Consider the following 5,000-nt stretch of genomic DNA (forward strand, 5'->3'; position numbering starts at 1 on the left):
GCTCTTGTCCTTGGCAGTGGCAGCAGCGTACCAGACGGTTATGGAGGAGGTGAGGATGGATTCAATGATCGCTGTATAGAATTGCACCATCATTGTCTTTGGCAGGTTGCATTTCTTCAGCTGCCGTCGAAAGTACATCCTCTGTTGAGCTCTCTTGGCGAGGGAGCTGATGTTCAGTTCCCACTTGAGGTCCCGGCAGAGAATAGTGCCCAGGAAGCGGAAGGACTCCACAATTTTGACTGCGGAGTCTAACAGGGTGATGGCGGTGAGTGGGGCTGTATTCTTCCTGAAGTCCACAACCATCTCAACTGTCCTTAGAGCATTTAGCTCTAAGTTGTTCTGGCTACACCAGGTCACCAGGTTGTCAGCTTCCCACCTATAGTCAGACTCATCCCCACCAGAGATCAGCCCAATGAGGGTGGTGTCGTCCGACAAACTTCAAGAGTTTGACGGACAGATGATTGGAGGCGCAGCTGTTGGTATACAGGGAGAAGAGCAGTGGGCAAAGGACGCAGCCCTGAGGAGTTCCCGTGCTGATGGACCTGGAGTCAGAGACTTCTGTTCCCGGCTTAACGCACTGCTTCCTGTCAGAGAGGAAGTCTGTGATCCACCTGCAGGTGGAGTAGGGCACGTTCAGCTGGAAGAGCTTGTCCTGAAGCAGGGCAGGGATGATGGTGTTGAAGGCAGAGCTGAAGTCCACAAACAGGATCCTGGCGTAGGATGCTGGGGCGTCCACATGCTGTAGGGTGAAGTGGAGGGCCATGTTAACTGCGTCGTCCACAGACCTGTTGGCTCTGTAGGCAAACTGAAGGGGGTCCAGGAGAGGGTCTGTGATGGCTTTGAGGTGTGCCAGGAGCAGGCGCTCAAAAGACTTCATTACCACAGATGTAAGGGCGACCGGTCTGTAATCATTTAGTCCTGTTGGCCTTAGCTTTTTGGGCACAGCGATGATGGTGGAGGACTTGAGACAGGCTGGTACATGGCATGTCTCCAGGGAGGTGTTAAAGATGTTGGTGAACACCGGAGACAGCTGGTCAGCGCAGTGCCTGAGGGTGGCTGGAGAGACAGAGTCCGGCCCGGCTGCTTTGCGTGGATTCTGCCTCTTGAAAAGCCCATTAACTTCTCCCTCCTGAAAGGAGAGAGTCGTTTCTGTAGTATGGGTGGGGGATGGGGCCTCTTGGGTGGGAAGGGGTGGTTCAGGACAGTCCAATTGTCTTTCAAATCTACGGTAGAACTCGTTCAGGTCGTTGGCTAGGCGGGAGTCGTTAGTGGTGTGGGGCGCTCTGGGTTTGTAGTTGGTGATGTGCCTGAGCCCTTTGGCAGACAGAAGCAGCGTCGTTAGTAGAGAACTGGTGTTTTAGTGTCTCTGAGTACAGTCGTTTAGCCTCTCTCACCGCTTTGCTAAACCTGTTCTTCGACTCCTTGAATCTGTCTCTATCCCCACTCCTAAACGCTTCCTCCTTCTCCAACCTCAACCTTTTGAGCTTTGCTGAGAACCAGGGCTTGTTGTTGTTAAAGTTCACCCTGGTACGTGTTGGGATACAGCAGTCCTCACAGAAGCTGATGTACACAGCCTCTGTGAGTTCATCCAGACTATTGGTAGCAGTCGTGAACATATCCCAGTCAGTACAGTCTAAGCACGCCCGCAAATCTTCCACAGCCTCACTGGTCCACTGTTTAGATGTCCTCACAGCAGGTTTACAGAGTTTTAGTTGCTGCCTGTATGCACGAATCAGGTGGACCAAGGGAGTTCTGTGCGAGCCGAACAGCCCCGTGACCCACAAGAGAAACATCCCCGCCAAATTCGAGCGTTTGACGGGGTCTATCCGTGAAAAAATATTCACGTTTTTGAGTGCACATGCATTTCTGCTGCAAATGCCTCTGGAAGTTTCATGCCGTTCGTATGCCAATTGTGGCAACACGAAAATGACCCGTTTTCCCATTCCGAGGGATTTCTGTGCGACCCTAACAGCCCCGTGAGCCACAAGAGAGACATCCCCGCCAACTTCTAGCGTTTGACGGGGTCTATGCGTGAAAAATATTAAAATTTTTGAGTGCACGTGCCTTTCTGCTGCAAATGCCTCTGGAAGTTTCATGGCGTTCCTATGCAATGTGGCAACACGAAAATGACCCCTTTTCCCATTCCGAGGGAGTTCTGTGCCACCCTAACAGCCCCGTGAGCCACAAGAGACACATCCCCGCCAATTTCTAGCGTTTCACGGGGTCTATCCGTGAAACATATAGAAGTTTTTGAGTGCACATGCATTCCTGCTGCAAATGCCTCTGGAAGTTTCATGCGGTTCGTACGCAATGTGGCAACACGAAAATGACCCGTTTTCCCATTCCCAGGGATTTCTGTGCGACCCGAACAGCCCCGTGAGCCACAAGAGACACATCCCCGCCAATTTCTAGCGTTTCACGGGGTCTATCCGTGAAAAATATCAATTTTTTTTGACTGCACATGCATTTCTGCTGCAAATGCCTCTGGAAGTTGCATGCGGTTCGCATGCAATGTGGCGACACGAAAATGACCCGTTTTCCCATTCCGAGGGATTTCTGTGCCACCCTAACAGCCCCGTGAGCCACAAGAGAGACATCCCCGCCAATTTCTAGCGTATCACGGGGTCTATCCGTGAGAAATATTCACTTTTTTGAGTGCACATGCATTCCTGCTGCAAATGCCTCTGGAAGTTTCATGCGGTTCGTATGCAATGTGGCGACACGAAAATGACCCGTTTTCCCATTCCGAGGGATTTCTGTGCCACCCTAACAGCCCCGTGAGCCACAAGAGAGACATCCCCGCCCACTTCTAGCGTTTCACGGGGTCTCTCCGTGAAAAATATCACATTTTTTGAGTGCACATGCATTCCTGCTGCAAATGCCTCTGGAAGTTTCATGCGGTTCGCATGCAATGTGGCGACACGAAAATGACCCGTTTTTTCCCATTCCGAGGGATTTCTGTGCCACCCTAACAGCCCCGTGAGCCACAAGAGACACATCCCCGCCAATTTCTAGCGTTTCACGGGGTCTATCCGTGAAAAATATTCAATTTTTTGACTGCACATGCATTTCTGCTGCAAATGCCTCTGGAAGTTTCATGCGGTTCGCATGCAATGTGGCGACACGAAAATGACCCGTTTTCCCATTCCGAGGGATTTCTGTGCCACCCTAACAGCCCCGTGAGCCACAAGAGAGACATCGCCGCCAATTTCTAGCGTTTCACGGGGTCTATCCGTGAAAAATATTCACTTTTTTGACTGCACATGCATTCCTGCTGCAAATGCCTCTGGAAGTTTCATGCCGTTCGCATGCAATGTGGCAACACGAAAATGACCCGTTTTCCCATTCCGAGGGATTTCTGTGCCACCCTAACAGCCCCGTGAGCCACAAGAGAGACATCCCCGCCAATTTCTAGCGTATCACGGGGTCTATCCGTGAGAAATATTCACTTTTTTGAGTGCACATGCATTCCTGCTGCAAATGCCTCTGGAAGTTTCATGCGGTTCGTATGCAATGTGGCGACACGAAAATGACCCGTTTTCCCATTCCGAGGGATTTCTGTGCCACCCTAACAGCCCCGTGAGCCACAAGAGAGACATCCCCGCCCACTTCTAGCGTTTCACGGGGTCTCTCCGTGAAAAATATCACATTTTTTGAGTGCACATGCATTCCTGCTGCAAATGCCTCTGGAAGTTTCATGCGGTTCGCATGCAATGTGGCGACACGAAAATGACCCGTTTTTTCCCATTCCGAGGGATTTCTGTGCCACCCTAACAGCCCCGTGAGCCACAAGAGAGACATCGCCGCCAATTTCTAGCGTTTCACGGGGTCTATCCGTGAAAAATATTCACTTTTTTGACTGCACATGCATTCCTGCTGCAAATGCCTCTGGAAGTTTCATGCGGTTCGCATGCAATGTGGCGACACGAAAATGACCCGTTTTCCCATTTCGAGGGATTTCTGTGCCACCCTAACAGCCCCGTGAGCCACAAGAGAGACATCGCCGCCAATTTCTAGCGTTTCACGGGGTCTATCCGTGAAAAATATTCACTTTTTTGACTGCACATGCATTCCTGCTGCAAATGCCTCTGGAAGTTTCATGCCGTTCGCATGCAATGTGGCAACACGAAAATGACCCGTTTTCCCATTCCGAGGGATTTCTGTGCCACCCTAACAGCCCCGTGAGCCACAAGAGACACATCCCCGCCAATTTCTAGCGTTTCACGGGGTCTATCCGTAAAAATGTAGCACGCACCAAAACGAGAAAAGATTTCCATCGCACCTGCACTATTGTATGGACAATGGTAACCCCATGTGAGGACGAAGTGGTGTGCCGGCGGCAGGTTGTTTCCCACGATTTCCGTGAATGAGCGAGCATCTCGAGCTGTGTTACTCCGCCCGAGGAGCCTCTTCTCCTCCAGAGTGCGTTGGGAAGGCTGTCCCTTGGGTTGTAGCTGCAGGGTTTGCTTGCGCTGTTTCGGTATTGTGCCCTAGGAAGGGCTGCCAACTGCGCGTGAGAGTTAGGGTTGGTTTCAATTGCTTTTGCCGGTCCACAGAGTAGCGAGCATTGAAAGGCCGCTCTAGAGGTGTGCAAGCATGTGTGGTCCCCGCCCCTGCTCCTCCCCACCCCGACGTTGGGTGTGCGTGGTGCTTTACCGCTGCCTCAAATTGGCTGGCCTTGTGTGAAGCCCTGTGTTTTGTGAGCCTTCAGCGCCGTCGTCAGGTGTCCCCCGGAGTATACAGGACAAATTAAGGCCCTCCTTGTGGGGGTGTTTGTGTTCTGTGAAGTCCGTGGAGACTGATGGTCCAACCCTTGACGCGAGTGCCGCCGGTTGCCTGCAGCGCAGGCCCGAGGCCTCGCCGGCGTAGGCGGCCTGCCTGGTACCAGTCCCTGCGTGCGGTGAGGTGGCCGGGGCACGATGGCTGTGGCTGGCCGTGTGTGTGTGTGGGAGGAGAAAGGGGGTATAGCGAGCCAACGACGACTCTTGGCGGTGGATCAC

At 52.4% G+C, this 5,000-nt stretch overlaps 1 non-coding gene across 1 annotated transcript in view; it reads left to right on the top strand.

Annotated features, from left to right (window-relative positions):
- The first annotated feature begins 4,980 nt into the window (after nt 1-4,980).
- Nucleotides 4,981-5,000, top strand: part of LOC142919584 (5.8S ribosomal RNA) — a 157-nt gene continuing 137 nt past the window's right edge. The window contains exon 1 of the ribosomal RNA XR_012938358.1: nt 4,981-5,000. This exon is cut by the window's right edge and continues 137 nt beyond it. This is a non-coding gene — a ribosomal RNA (5.8S ribosomal RNA).

Source organism: Petromyzon marinus, unplaced genomic scaffold (assembly GCF_048934315.1).
Source record: "Petromyzon marinus isolate PM22_M1 ecotype Great Lakes invasive population unplaced genomic scaffold, UKy_Petmar_22M1.pri1.0 PM_G_Scaffold_61, whole genome shotgun sequence".
Lineage (NCBI taxonomy): Eukaryota > Metazoa > Chordata > Hyperoartia > Petromyzontiformes > Petromyzontidae > Petromyzon > Petromyzon marinus.